This window comes from Colias philodice, chromosome 16 (assembly GCF_061535455.1).
Source record: "Colias philodice isolate Cphi_HAF_F1 chromosome 16, ilColPhil1 Martin Lab GWU primary, whole genome shotgun sequence".
Lineage (NCBI taxonomy): Eukaryota > Metazoa > Arthropoda > Insecta > Lepidoptera > Pieridae > Colias > Colias philodice.
This window is the reverse complement of record NC_143101.1, coordinates 7785342-7801542: the sequence shown is the minus strand read 5'-3', so window position 1 is coordinate 7801542 and position 16201 is coordinate 7785342. Positions and strand designations below refer to the sequence as shown.

Genomic DNA, 16201 nt, shown 5'->3' with positions numbered 1-16201 from the left:
GTAGCGTTCCTCGCTTCATTCGAGTTCCGCGGTCATCCGCCGACTCGATGCGGCGCTGACGTGCAATACGCCAAACTAGTGTTTCTACCGTAAAATCACCAGTGTTATTTGTTTATACCTACTATGGATTTGATTACATGGCCCCAAGGATTGACTGGCGATTGTATGTTCTATTGAACGTGTATGTGTTATGTTTGAAACGACTTAAATTGTGAAACAGGTCGGCCGTGTTCGTTTATGTGCTGAATGGTGATTAAAAGTAATTTACTTTGCTTTTACGGTGTAGAGGGTCGGTCGGTGCGTATCGATCGCATATTGAAACAAAGCTGTGGATTGTTTTGGCGGTGTGAAACAAGCCGGCAAAGCTTAAGGTAAGCGCTTTTAGTATAATGAACGTCGAAATAGTATGTAAATAGTTTCACGTTAACGTCTTACGGCCGCGGCGGTGCACGCTAGCGCGCGATGTATCGTAGCGATGAATATGATGGGAAGCTTTGTCATTTCGACTAGACTTATTAAATTATTATAAATGTGAAAATGATTCATGGTATTATGAATGCGTCTGCGGTTCTTCCATTTATTAATAAGGCGGCTGAATAGAGTAATGCCTTTTCTTAATGGGATAATGGCTCTCGCTGGCCGCGTTCGAAATATTTATAAAGCGCCCGGACTCCGAACCGTACCGTGTCAACAAGCGGTGGGCTGTTTGCCTTCCCATTAGACGACAAGGGAGCCGATAAGGCGAGGCTCAACAACCGACATAAATACCACGAGCTTAAAGCTTTTCCTAAATTGCTCACTGATTGTGTTAAGAAAGAAAAATATGAGCTCAGAGACAGATATTCTCTTTATAATAGGATTATTTATACCCGTAATAGGCTTTATACATAGATTAATTTAATATGTAAATTGAATGCGTAATGGAATATGGATATTCATAGTCAATAAACAGCTGTCATTTATAGTACACTGTACAAGCGTCTTTATACAGAGCGACTCGAACGCGGCGACAATGGCGCGATTGTCACGATGGATGCTAAGTAGATGTATTCAATTAGATTTCAGTAGCTGAGTTATTATTCATTTTCAAAGGAACTCGATTTCATTGCTAGTTCAATATTTATGTTTAATAAATGTTTATAATAATTTTAACATAGGTATAATAAACATAAATTCCTACTTTTTAAATTATAATTGATGTTTAGTTTGTTAGACCTCTAATTCAAAACATCAATTCTAAATAAAAATATATCTAACTAGGTTACCTACTTGTATATTTTATTTTCCATAACACACCTCAGCTTAAAGGCATTTGTAAATTGTACTACATATTACAGTAGAATCTTTGATATAGAACCATGGGTGTCATGTGTGTAGCATTAAGTGGAAGCATTTGTATGCTAAATGAATCGGCACAAGAACGAGCGATCTTTTTCCTTATTTTGTTCCTGTATGAGCGGAATTCGTCGCACGTTATTAGGTAGGTATAAAAGGCTACGTTAGTACGTTACATCATATAAATACATAAATATACATCCTTAGGTACATAAATAACTTTTCCATAATAATATTATATAGGTATATACCTATGCCATGTCACATTAATTAATATCGGGTTATAGAATTTTAATTAAACGACCCCTATTCAATGTATTAAAAATAATTAAACTTAAAATAACTTATAAGCTGTTATATCATCTCCGCTCTCATTACCTACCTAAATCTTTAATTTCATCGTAATACCTAAGAAGTTACCATACGCATTCATAATACCTACCTAGGTATAGGGTCATTGCGCCTGTTCGCGTCCACATGCCTATTCGCGTCCATTTTGCGGATATCTTTTAGAAAATTCACGAAAATAAGTATACTTTAAGTAAAATTGTAATAAGAAAAATTTCCGATAATAGCTCAATGTATAAGAGACATGCACACATATTCAAAATATGCCTGCGCACCGCCTATCCTATTTAAAAAAAATATTTAATTTTGGCTATTAAACGAGAGAGCTAAAACGCGCGGGATTTTGAGAAAAAAATAGTGCGCAGCGTCGCGTTTGACGGTAAGTATCTTATTGTTAAATGTGAATTTTTGAATATGTAACTGTTTCTTTACTTTGCTAACAAAACATGGAATAGTATGGATTATAAATCAGCTAATTTATTTTACAATTAATAGCTAAAATAAGGTGGACGCGAATTACTACACCGAATTTGTACAACTTCCATTTTGCGTCCACGGTGGGCGCAAACTATACCTATAGTGCATAACAATAGAACATATTGCGTCCACATTATTTTTCATTACGTAGCAATGAATTGTTTGTTAAAATATGTAATTTAAAATAGATTGTACATTTTTGACTAAGACTACAAGTTGATGATTAAAATTTTCATTCAAATTAGTAAATTTTTATGCTATTTTTTCATTTTAAAATGGGTATTCTAAGAATGAGACTATAGTATCTTTGAGAATGAGATTCAATAAGTCTGTGGTTAAGAAAATAATATAAACTAAAAAGAAATTTAATTCATTAGAAACTAAAAAATAAGGTAGGTAGGTAATCGTAATAGATTATTATTTATTTACATAGTTAACGTAACTTTGTTTTTTGTTAATTTTTAGTTCTATTATTGATGAGAAGATAATTAATATAAATAAGTTTCCTTACAGTGAATTATATTAATATTAATGTTGATTTTAGGGTTCCGAACCTCAAAAGGAAAAACCGGAATCCTTTAAGGATCACTTTGATATCCGTCCGTCTGTATGTCCATCTGCTGGTCTATCTTTCTGTCAAGACCCTTTTTCTCAGTAACGCGTGGAGGTATAAAGCTGAAATTTATATTGAATACTCAAGTCTACGGTCCCTTGAAGCAGTGAAAAAATCAAACTTATAAGCCAAAGCAATCAAAAGATACAGCCGTTTATGCTGCAAATTTTCGCAAATTTCGACATTAGCAAGTGAATCAAAACCTACAGGGTACTTTACGTGAACACAAACACTTGAAGTTTGGTACGAAGCAACGTCTTATAACACAAATAAGGGAAACATTGAAAAAAATAATCATTTACATTTAAAACATATGAAAAAAAACAGGTTAATGCGGAACCCTCGGTGTGCGAATCCCACTCGCATTTGGCTAGTTTTTATTAAATAACTATATTCGTAAATAAATAATTTATTAAAATCTAATTTTTATTTGCATTTATCTGATAAAATATCACCCAATACACTCTTAATTCCTTTTCTAAGCTGGTGGACGCGGACTGGTCCACGGGTGGACGCAAACTGGAATTTTTGGACGCGAACTGGGTAAAACGCCTAATTCTGCTATTTATCTAGATAAATAAAAACCACATGATATTTCCAAGACAATTCAAAGTAAATCTTAAAATAGACTATGTAATGAACACGTTACATAAATTTTGAGTTGAAATTTGTTCTGGAACATTTTTATTTTCTCCTTCAAACTTTCCAACTGCACTAAGTGGACGCGAACAGGCGCAATTACCCTATATCTATTTTTTTTAATAATGACCGGCGAACATGATGGTGCTTATCGTAAAATCAACATAACCGAAACTTGATGAAGTTTTTGTCCGTCTATATTAGGTATCATGGCGTGGTAATACATGGGTAATTAATTATGAAACGAACCATCTTATTTGAATAATCATTTACTTTATTACTCACGCTGCGCCGCGCCGCCTACACTACAAAATTAAAAACTTATAAATATACCGTGCAAGGCAGCGGACCGTATGCTTTCTTGGGTGTTTTTAACAAAAATAAAAGCACGTTTAGATTAATTATTCGTCGTAATACGAAATAAGTTTAAAAAGCATTTAAAATGCAAGGAAATAAGTTTTTCAATAAATGACAAAACAATCATCGTGACACTTGACAGTGACAACAACTACTCAAACAGATAGGGTTGATAAACTAATAAAATCACTAATAAATTATGCTTAACAACAAACTATTCAAAATGTTATTTGTTAATTTCAACTTATCTCTAGAACACACACAGAACACACAAAGAGTAGACGTAATAAAGAGGTAATATAAAATTAATGACTGTTTCATATACTTATTAGGGTATGATTACCAGCTATATTGTTTCTTTTTTAGTATTATAAAATCTAAAAGCATTTTAAATTAATAAATCTAAAATAGTAGGATAATTATGTACCTTTATCACCATTGCTATGTTAAGAGATATGCTGGCATCTGAACCTTTAAGATAACATTGTTTTTACTTTTTACTAAGTCCACCTCAAAGCAATATCTCCAAATGGCGACTCTTCGCGAAGTTTCTCCTGAGCTACAACAGTATATTTTTAAAAACATTTATTTTATTTTCAATCTCGAATATTTGAATAACCATTATTCACGCGTATGATATCATATTCATAAACAAAATCGTTAAAATTCACAAGTCGACTCGATGTATCCCATAAATATTTGTCTACTTTATCTTATCATAAATTCATGAGCTATGTAAATATAAATTTATAAGGTGACAAAAATACATAACAACATATTTGTAAAACAAATTACTTGAGCCTAAGCGATTTGAATTTTCAATTCAGATGCGTACTTAATTTGGGACTTAACGAATGCTTGACACATAAAGTCTTTATAAAACGTTAAAGCGTTGCTACACAAAGGATTCACTGAAGAGGTTTAAGGGTCCTAAACTACGATGTCGAACTCGATGGCACTTGGGAATGATAAGTAGACACCTACCTACTGTCTGCAGACAGTCGTACAGATACAGTCTTGTGACTAACGTCCAATAGGGCAATTTTACCTTTGTTATGATTTTTAGATTCAATATTGGTGTTGGAATCGGAACAGTGATATTCATACGTCGCGGTCTTATCTTTACTTTTATTACAGTGTAAAAAGCCTTGTGTGAACATATGGTATTAGACGCTTTTCGAGCATTTAATGTCGATGAAATATGTATAATGCTGTTAATTTTTCCTTTTTTTATAGGTGGGAATACCTTGGATTTGGTTATTATCTGAAAAAATTTAATATGTATGTTAAAAAATCAAACCAAACCATATAATTATTCCAAATACAAGGGAATCTCCATCGCATGATTTAGTACAGTTAAAGTGAATAAGTAAATCAATACTCAACATGAAATGTTCTTGAACTTCAATATTACAGAGTACAGACTCTCAGACATTTTAAACGATGTTCGTTCCTATGTGTGAAAGTTCTTGTAATGACCAGCTAAGCTAATATGTTATGTTTGTCATATCTCCGTCTCTTTGTTTATTTCTGAATATGGTGGTTAATGTGTGATTGCATTATTTTATATTAAACTAATATTAATATCAATTAAAATATAAAAATCAATAAATTACGGTCAGGTATAAAGAAACAAGTCTTCTGTCTTCTAAAATTGATATGGTTTCAAGATCTGATATAAATAAAACACAATTTTAAGCTTATTTTTTAAAATCAATAACATTTCATTTATTTGTTTTAATATTAACATTGAATAATATTTAATTAAAGCCAAACTTGGTGGTAGTCGCCAGAGAAATATAAGCGATAGATAACCTTTGTAACAACGTGTTATATTTAATTGCTAAACATCTCAGAAGGTCGGTATTATTACTTTGTAAACATAATTAAGATACAATTATTAGCAAAGTGTATTTTAAACAGCTTATAATTGATTAATAGCTACATTAGCATATTACTAAGCTGTCCATGCTATAGCTAGTTGTATAATCAGTCAAAACGTGGTAATTTAACACGACCGAAGATTATTAACATAATTTATGACTAAATTGTTCTGACAAGCCTCTCGCAATGCTGAGACTTATAAATATTTAAATCCTTTCAAATTTTAAATATATGGAATTAACCGCTTTTTGCAATTCGCCGTTTCGACTAGTTTCCTTATACGAGCTCGTATTAGAAGTTTATGGTTATAACTTAATGTGACAAATTGATGTTGGTATGTATTTCTTAGCAGTATATTACTAAATGAGTTGGTTCGCCCAAAGTAAGCCCTTTTCATTCGATTATATTCTGTAATCGATAATTTAATAAAATAAATTGAATGTCCTTTATTGAAATAAAATTAGTTCACACATATTATTAATATAATCTGTATCACGATTTTTATTTCATCCTTGTCTCTGCTTCTGATCTGAGGGATACACAATAATAATTTTTTTAAGTTAACAACGTAAATGTAATATTGACTTTGTATTTTGTGACCATTATGATTACTTCAATCACCGTTTTGATATAATATCTGTGAATACAAACGAGACCTGAATCTTTTTAAATAAATAATGATTGTACTATAAATTTATTTGCGCTACAGCAAAATAAACTTGTTTGATAAATTGAATCAAGATATCGTAATGTTAAGCTTTAAAGCAAATGAGATGCAGATCGGTTTCGAACATTTAATAGCACATTGAACGCTAATAAATAGGTACGCATCTATTATTGTCTGAATAACGTGCAATCATGAGCATGTTCACGTTCAGTATCTCAATTCAATTAGGGATATGCTCGGTGCAAATGTTTAAAACATTTCGTTAGTATATCGCTAGCCGTATTATAACAGTTTTTTTATTCCTGGCAACACAACGGGGGGCGCCACGGGCGGTCCGCGAAACAGAAACATTACAAGCTCGGCACAACTTTTGCTATTCACATTTATAGGATCGCCCATTGACGCGCACCACTTATTTCCTGAACAATATAACGCGGGAACGGAACAAATGTTGTCGCTTCGTGACCGCTGTCGATGGATTTATTCAAAATACAAACATTTTCTGTGTACTTTTCCTTTGTTTTGTTCGATGCGCCTCATGGAAAATTATTCGATATGCATTGTTAATAAAATTTATATTGGAAATGTTACGTTTGTTGCTAGTTGTTATTTAGCCCCGTTGCGAGATCCGCTTTGCTCAATCAACAGCACTCTATTAAAATCACACTTGATTAGATCTCGGTTTGGCTTAATTGAACACTCCAGTTGCGGTATGCATGCCTGGTACCCGGCCCCTGCCGGCGCAGGCCGCGGCCCGACCGAGAGCTCTCTCTTCGAACCTTTTTTCTTTTTGCTCCTTCATCTCGTCCGATTCCACTTTGAAATTTTTCTTTTGTCCCTTTTGTTTGAGTTTTCATATCCTTCTGTTTTCCGGGTGGATTAATTTTAATTTACATTCAAAGACTTCGCTTTGTTCTTTTTGTATATCGTGTTTCTCGACATTGAAATGTTTTATTGGTGGGAGGCATGCAAGTACGTTAGATGGAATATTTATCGAGGGGTCGCGGGATCACATCGCCGCCCACTGGCAATTTGCCGTGTGCCCGCGGCGCATCGCGTCCAATGTTCAATTCCGAGACTTGTTCTCCGACTAAACGCTATGCTAATGTAATGGGGCTCCATTTAATCACGACCTACGAACAACATCAAATACTCAATGAGACTGTCGTTTGAAATTTATTTACTGTAATTGGTTTCGATAACAACTACTAGTTGAAACAATAGAGCGTATTTATTCGTAATTTCAAAACGTGAGTCATTTGGATGCTTTGTTTTTTTTCTACTGGAAATATACCTGACTCCTTTGACAATTACAATCCTTCCCAGAAGGATCTTAATGTGAATATTGAGTCATTTTGAAGGTTATAGGTTCGACATTTGCATATTGGAATTCAATGATGATTATTGATGTTATATTTGTTGAAAACGATGTAAAACCTTGAAAACAAGGCGCTAGTTTTATCGCTCCATCAGTAGCACTTGTTTACGTCGGGCATGTATGCATGCATGTCCACATGTTTAGCACTCAATTCGCGTCTATTTCTCAACAAGGCTTGTCTTTTCGAACGGAACCGGTCCGGGCGAGTGTGTGCATTCGCCACGTCAGTAGTCAGATCGTAAATCACTGTACGAAGCAGTAATGCGTAGATAAGAGCTCTCATGTTTTTCCATTTCCCCTGAGAAATTTCTAAGGACATTACCGACCGTGACGCAACAAGCAATTACCTAGAGTAGACATGAAATCTTACAATCTCATAAACGGCGACGACACTTTGTTCCCAACACAAAAGCCCTCTCATTATCTTTTCATAAATAACTCAATTTATGTTTTAACCACAAAGAGCTGCAGAGAAGCGAGCCGTAAATAATACATGAATGAGTACTTATTCATGCTTTAAAAGGAGTCTTTTATTACGCTAACAAATAACTGTAGTAAAAGTTATAACTTTATGTCGTAATAGCAGTAGACGAGTATAGATTACGATAATTTAGATTCAAGTGAATTCACAATGAAATTATTCGAGCAATAAAGTTTACTAATAGTTTCAATAGAACCGACATAGCCCCGAGCGGCACGCCATCTCGCTTGATTAAGGCCAATTACGGCGTTCACGCGATTATACTGTCGCGATTCACGAATAACCCGCCATTTAGAGTGAGGAGTCTTTCATTACCCGCTGTGCATTCCGATGTCTTTTCAAATTTCTACACTGTTGGTACCGACAGGCCAAATAGCCTTGTTATTTCTGTTAATATGACAAAGGTCCTAAGGTATTCGCTATGCATTATTCCCAAATGTGTAGATACATTTTGTTGAAATTAAAACACGTTCTACTGCAAGTCTGCAACTGACATAGTTAATCGTAAAATGTGATATAGTTTTATGTAAAGAAATAATAATAAAGGTAGTCACAAAGTAAATGACTCTAGAGTATCATGATATTCGTGTACACCCGTATAGCGGCAAGGGCTAAGAGCTAAGGGCCAGATCGTCCCGATAACCCGCCCACTTGGCGCATACAATGCGGATATAAATCGAATGCGATTCCGATCATTTTTAAAACAAACACGAACACAGCGCAACAGCCACAGATAATATAAATAAATAGATTATGAATACGATTGGTAGAGACATATGCATTTCGTGGCGAGTGAAAACATTTTATTGTTCTGGTGTTTGGCTTTGTCTTCACGTCATGTTGTTTGTTAAGAAAGTTTCGAATTTCGATGTTTATTCTTTAAAATCTACTAAATCGGAAAAGGAAAGGCGGAAATCTAGTTATAGATATTTGTAGACTAGTCAAGTTAGTTAAAAATCAAAATGAACACGAATCGAAAAGTATCGATTCTTAAAATCGATCAAGCATAACGATCGATGGTACCAGGGTAGTATGATCGTATAGAGGCGTCAGGCGAGACGATACGAAGGTCGACAGAACCAGTTTGGCGGGACGATGGCGCGCAAGGTGCCGGCGGCCAGGTTAAGTTCACTTAGCATCATCGCCCGCCCTTTCATGTTCCTTATCTCCCAGTCTAGGCGATATAAATGAGCCTATTCAATTGTACCGTGAAACACCTTCGGGCAGTCTCACAATATGTTTGTAGGATTAACCTTAATAAAATGTTAAAGTGAGGCTGAAGTTTTCTTATACCATTTTAGTATCAAGATGGTATATGATTAAATGAAGGCAAAATGTATCTTACTGTCTGAAAAGTCCATTTGAATTGCATATTATCACGATTCTGTGAGGTGGATATTCTAGAAAGCAGAAATGATTTGAAAGTACGTAGGTATCAACTATTTATTATGACAAGCGTATTATAAAAAATAACTAAAATGAGTGACAAAACACATGTAATACGATTAACATGTTGTGATGTTATGCTATTTTATAACAGAATATGTCAAATTTTCATACTATTAGTTAATATTTTATAGAAGTACTAGATTTCCGCCCGCGGCTTCGCCCGCGTTTTCAAAGGAAAACCCGCATAGTTCCCGTTCCCGTGGGATTTCCGGGATAAAACCTATCCTATGTGTTAATCCAAGTTACCCTCTATATGTGTGCTAAATTTCATTGTAATCGGTTCAGTAGTTTTTACGTGAAAGAGTAACAAACATCCATACATCCATACATCCATACATCCATACATCCATACATCCATACATCCAAACATCCATACATCCATACAAAGAGAAGATATTAAGATATTTATTATCAGATAGATGGAAATTTTATAATATGATATAATGTTTATACAATTGAAACACTTTACGTTTAATTAAATCTTACGAGTCGTAAATATTAATTGGTATTAACTCATTTAGTTACCTTATACTTTCCTAATTTGTTGCACAAGCTTTAATACGGTCTTGGTTATCGCTACAATATTCGAATTAGAGCAGCAAATCATAGAAATTGTTGAATTGAGAATCTTATTTCATAATATCATGCGTTGTTTTCAGTTTTATTGATTTATTCAAACCATTGCGTTCGTCGGCATAATTTGTATTTAATATTTGTCAATCAATTTTTATTTACATATTCGACATTTCAATCAAACAGTACCTATGTTCTTAAATATCCTCATAATGAATACTTGCAGAGCATAGTATACTGTGTAAATATATGTGAACAGATAAACAACAATATTGCAAAGCAGCCGAAGCCCAGGCACTGCTATAAACTCATTAGAATGCGAAACGCGTCGTTACATTGAACATGTATGGTACTCTAAGATTTCTCAAGGAAATTGATCCGATGTTGACATGAAGTCGACGAAATGTTTTGTTTGCTGTTTTAACTAATGCTAACCAAACATACATTAAGCATGTGTTATTTTTAATCATAAATGTAAATTTCGTTAATGTACATTGTACGTTTCTATTAAATGCCTACAGGAATGCGTAGTTAACAATTTTGTGTATTTTGTGTGGTTCCTACTGGCTACTTCAAGTAGTATTTATTATTCATCTTACTAGAATATTCCATTACAATCGTATCTTTTTAGACAATATTTCGTATCGATAACGATAATCCTATCCTACTACTATTATAAAGGCGAAAGTTTGTATGGATGTATGGATGTTTGTTACTCTTTCACGTAAAAACTACTAAACCAATTACAATGAAATTTAGCACACATATAGAGGGTAACTTAGATTAACACATAGGATAGGTTTTATCCCGGATATCCGACGGGAACGGGAACTATGCGGGTTTTTCTTCAAACGCGGGCGAAGCCGCGGGCGGAAAGCTACTTGTCTATAAATCCGTTAAAGGCCTGCCATCGCATAATTATTTATTGATGAGCGCAATAAAATCACTAAAGCTATTAAGGTAAGTACAAACCCTATCGGTTGTCGTGTGACGCAAGTAGCGATATAATCTATTAAATATAAAGACATTATGAGGCAAGAATCGATTACAAGCTAATGCCTTCATTGAGCCAAGATGATGTAAGGCTTTACTGGTGTCGCCTAACAAGCTAATAACAATGTACCGTAACTTGAAACCGATAATGTATGTACCTTTATAAACACTTATATTGAGGTCAGCCCGCTTGTTTCATTTAATATGACCGAGCTAATGTCGTAAATATGGAAGTGATCGTGCTGCACTGAATTGATATAAAGGGAGTTTGACTCTATAACTTATAACTATGAATTTTTAAAGAGTTACCTACGTAGTAATTCGTTTGCAATTTACACCTACGCTATTGTACATATTTCGTCAACGTCAATATGAAAACTAACACAAAATGTAAATTATCTCTACATGATTGCATTAATTTAATTATATGTATAAGTGAACGACAACGACAGCATAGTTACTCTACTCATAACATTATATGATTCAAATATATTGCTTATATAAGTAGGTATATAATATATTTTTATTGTATAAATAAAGCTTGCTAATAGTTTGTAAAACATTCACGATCACGTCTTTATGCCGGGTGTAAAGTGAAACTCAAATAATTTGATGATGCGATTTTTATATTCAATTCTAGTCGTATTTGAAAACGAATCAGTATTACAGCAAATGTAAAGTAACAAGCATGTCGAAAATCAATAGCTCCCAATTACTAGTCAAACATGATACAGGTCGGCGATCAATTTCAATGCTGAATACAATTTAAAATGCGACTCGTGTGATGTGTCAATACGAGTAAAATGATAAAATTTAGAATGAAAATACCGCTCGACGCCAACGCGCCAGCATTCATCACGGTTTGAATAAATATTTAACGCTTTTACTAGAATTTCAAGCGGCAACAACTTTAACTGTTTGTAAAACTGATCGGGTTTGGTTACTTTTTAATCCGCGGCCGCGGTTCGCCTCAGTTTCTTTGGTGTAATTGAGGTGGTAAGATCCTCGTGGCGCTCTAAACTTTGTTTGATTTATCAACATGTCAGTGTTTCTACAAAAAGTTTTATCACATGTTTCATCATCTCTGTATGAATATTTTAAGCACAGTTTTCTTTTCATAGTTTGCCGTTGTTAATGGTTATTAATTATCATGATAGTCTAGTTTATTTAATTTGAGCTTTCCGACAATTAATTTTGTTTAAATCGTCGATTAATCACCATTATGATGAATTTATAATTATCGAGTGAGGTTATCGTCAAGATACACATTCAACTTTTACCTGTAACAGAAATAAACATTTTAAACCAATATACAACAATGTATTAATGATTAACAATATTGTTTTGCACGAATAGAGAAAACTTATTAAGGGGGCGCATAAAGCAAAATAACCAATCTTCTATTAGATGAAAATTAGAGCTAACTTGGTGATTTTTTTTTATCGAGTAAATTTTAATATTTTATGTTTTTGATTTAACAGAATCGTTGAACATATCATCTAGTTTGATATATATTTTATTTTTTAGATTTGGTCTTGCATATTACACGTAGGTATCATCTAATAGAAGATTGGTTATTTTGCTTTATGCGCCCCCTTAAGAGGTTGCATAATTACAATTTTACATACAGAACAATTTAATAAGCGATCTTTATTTTCATTATTACAATTGTATTCAGGATTCAGTGCAGTGAAACGCTTTATTCTCTCGCAAACGACGTCTGACTCAAGTGTAGCAATTAATATGTCTTTCCCAGAATTTCGTCCATTGTAGTTCCCGGAACGTATTTTAAACGATTTACGCCTCAATTATCCATGGTTCATACAATGTTTTTTTCAAATTAATCGCGTTTCTGGGAAATTGTATTTTCGACTTTTCTAATAATCTCGAGTTTTGACATTATTATTTATTATTATCTTACAGCCTTCTTATAGCTATACTTAAAACATAAAACCAATTGACTGACCTATTTTTTTTGTAACCGGTAAAATCTAATTTGAATGGTCTCTAAATAAACGACTTTAATTTGTTTTCCTTTAATCAGATCGTCTATGATAGTTTCTGAATATATTAATTTATATTGGCAGTTTGATTATTATTTATTAATAATAGAAAAACACTAGACGGATGTTATTTATTACTTGATTTATGTGAATACATCAATTTTAAATCTTCTAAGTATGGTATTTTAAATGTCTTTGATTAATTAATTAAAAGGCACACCTACATATATTGGTTTAAGTCCTTAGGTTATTAAACGAACAACTATACGTAGACTAACAAAAAAACGAAGTGTACCTATGTATTTATTTTTATATAAAAATACCTCTTTAGCAGCTTTTTTATCCTATTATTAAAGGTCTAAAATTTCACCTCTTTATATAATCATTCAAATTTCATTTCTCGATTACGTTTTTCGTCTAAATTAAGTAGAGAAATTTTTGTTTTAATATTAAAAGTAAGTAATCTTTCTAAATCAACGCAATACAGTTTTTGATACAACCCAGGGCCGGTTTCTGTTAATTATAACAATCCACACGGTCACAAACATTATCTAATAATAAGCACTCTTGAAATGTAACAGAGCAAAAAATATATAAAGAAACGCGTGGAGGTGTACTTATCGTTGGGAGCAATCTCATGTATTACGGTCTTTGATCTCTTATTAGCTATTAAGCTTGTAACTTTGTTATTACATTCTTTGTTCTTAAAACATCTACAGAATTGAACGTCAGTTTGCGGATCATTATTGTGCTTGTATTAATAAAAGATGGATTTGTACTTTACAAATGTCATAATTTATTACTTATTAAATGTTTGGGATCTCTTAGATCAATAAAAAACTTCCCTACTTTAAATAATATAGGTATATAATTAAGATAAAATGTCATCTATTTTTAATTTACCGTTATCGCTCATCAAAACCATCTTATCTTTTTTATTTTTAGTGTTTCGTATTATGATAAAAATAAAAAAGAACTTTGATAAAATCTGTAACAATACCGAGTTGATCGTATCTAAACGATTTTGTAATATTGAACTGTAGAGATTAGATTAGACGCGAATAAACTGAGCAAAGCTGATCTTAATAATCGCATTTCTAACGGATCGCGTAGGCCTTTGTGTCTGAAATTGGAGAGCCATATCTCGGCTATATTGCGTTCCAGCATATTCTGTGCCAACACTTGTACCATTATGAGATCCTTGTCATGTACAAAAGACTAATATGCTTTACGGAATACGGGATTTATTACGTTCGCAAACAACTTACTGGAAGTGTCGCGATTTATCCTAAAATCAATCCAATTACCGCTATAAATAATTACTAAAGACCGGACACCTGAAAGCGATATCCTTTGTTTAATTTAGTGGGACAACCGGCAAATCTGAAGGTGCGGGGTAGCTATACGGTTTCCATAACAACACGCGCCTGGTGGTCTCCCCCGCCGCCCGCCGCCGCGCGGCCCCCTCGCCGCGGCACCTCGCCCCCCGCGGTGTATCGATCCCAGCGCCCCCTCCCCGCGCCGCCCCAAATCAAATTACAGGAGCGGAGCGGGAGAACGGATGGCTGCTGGCAACCGCGTACCTCTCGCCGACTCAATCAACTTTGTATTGGCCTAATAGTATTTTAATTCCATTGCCGCTTTGAACTGAACACTTACACCCCACGATAGCTTGTTTGCAAATTAGATATACGCTACATTGTACGCTCAGCTCGTGTTTGTTGACACTTGCATATTAGTTAATTGGAACTTTATTGTGTCTTATAAAAGAGACCATCGCTTATCAGAACATGTTATCTTTTGCACGGACTACATTGAATCTTATTTGATTTTTTAATGCATATAAAGTTTTTTTAAGACTGCTGTGTAGTAAGACAAAAAATATTATCATACTTAATTTAAAAAATATATCAATATTGAAAACGCTAATTTTAAAAATATCTAAGTACGTTTATGTTACAGTCTAAATACTCATAAATATTTTCTCTGGTAGGCGAAAAAAGCATGAAAGCGCAAAACTCTTACAAAGTGTATTAAAAAGAAAAGTAATCGTTAAGAGGCAGCAGTTTTGTGGGTTCTGAGTTTTTTAAGTGCTTAGGGCGCACATTTTTTATCATAAATGGGGGAGATGCAGGCGGATTCAAAGCAAATTTACCCGGAAAGCTGACTTTCCACCGACTACATTATTATGCAAGTAGGTACAGCGCGAACCGAGAAGGATTTTGCTCTACCTTGCATATTATCTGCGAAACTATAAAGCGTAGTAGGATCTGCTTTAAATTATAAATGTCTCCAACTTAAATTTCTTGAATAACATTTGAAATGAGATGTATTTAGGTCTGTTATTCCGTGTCAAGTGTTCCCCGCTATTATCTAATGCTGCATCAATCGGGCACTTCGCTTATGAATAATAAATTAATTATATCGATGCTTTAAGAGACAATTTAGGATTATTAAGAAATACTGCTATGGAACTTGCAAAGAGTCCATTTACCGCGTGCTAATAAATAATGTAACATGAATATCGGTTTGCTAATTTATTACACTGTCTTGGGATTTTCCGAACAAAACACACAGATAAAAGTATCGATAATCAGTATGATATAATATCTATGTACTATGAGAGGTCGGAAACATCATTAGAGTATTGTAAGTAAAAAATATGGTAAAAAAATACTTCGATTATAAATCACTTTATAAACGGTAACGTATTAATTAGTGAGTGAGCATTTGATGGATGCTAATCCATCCCAGTAATTAATTATTGTTACATATTTCAGTATTGTTAATTTATGCTCGTAATATTGTTAATTAATTGAAATTGAAACATTAGAATGGCATCCACATTCCACCGTCAAATCTGTACTAGGTACCTCTCGGCCGTTGCCAACGAATTAGCACTATTAGTCATCCCGTCATGTCATAATAATCCCGTGTTGAAATAATACAATGATTGATTAGCGGAGTGGAATGTGCGGGAGAACTATAACAAATGCTACATGTG

General features: G+C 33.7%; 1 protein-coding gene across 2 annotated transcripts in view; it reads left to right on the top strand.

The window, feature by feature from the left end:
- Positions 1 to 16: 16 nt before the first annotated feature.
- The window catches only part of LOC149481807 (uncharacterized), a 117692-nt gene continuing 101507 nt past the window's right edge, over positions 17 to 16201 (top strand). For both annotated transcript variants that reach the window (XM_089704800.1, XM_089704799.1), the window contains exon 1: positions 17 to 371. The gene's annotated coding sequence lies outside the window, so the exon portion shown is untranslated. The remainder of the gene's footprint in view (positions 372 to 16201) is intronic.